Source organism: Gekko japonicus, unplaced genomic scaffold (genome assembly GCF_001447785.1).
Source record: "Gekko japonicus isolate JY-2015 unplaced genomic scaffold, Gekko_japonicus_V1.1 scaffold1471, whole genome shotgun sequence".
Lineage (NCBI taxonomy): Eukaryota > Metazoa > Chordata > Lepidosauria > Squamata > Gekkonidae > Gekko > Gekko japonicus.
In genome coordinates this window covers 66,118-66,540 of record NW_015163647.1, presented here as the reverse complement: position 1 = coordinate 66,540, position 423 = coordinate 66,118, and positions in this window count along the sequence as shown.

The window sequence follows — 423 nt, the reverse complement described above, 5'->3', positions numbered from 1 at the left end:
CCAAATGTGTGTGTGGCTCTTGGCTGGCTTTGGGGGAACCGGCAGAGCCTCCCGCAGCCGCCCCCGGATCCCAAAGGCAGAGTTGCCCTGCACGGGGGGGGGCGGGGGGGCGGCCGGCCAGGGCTCCTCTGCCTGGTCTCTCCAGAGGGGGCCTTTCTGTCCACACACACACACACACACACACACACACACACGCTCGGTCTGTGCAGTGGAACTTCCTGCCCTGCAGAGCTGGTGGCCCCGGAAGGAAGGAAGGAAGGAAGGAAGGAAGGAAGGAAGGAAGGAGGGAGAGAAAGAGGGAAGGAAAGAAGGAAGGAGGAAGGTGGAGAGAGAAAGAGGGAAGGAAGGAGAGAGGGAGGGAAGGAAGGAAGGAGGGGGAGAGAGAGAGAAAGAGGGAAGGAAGGAGGGAAGGAAGGAGGGAAG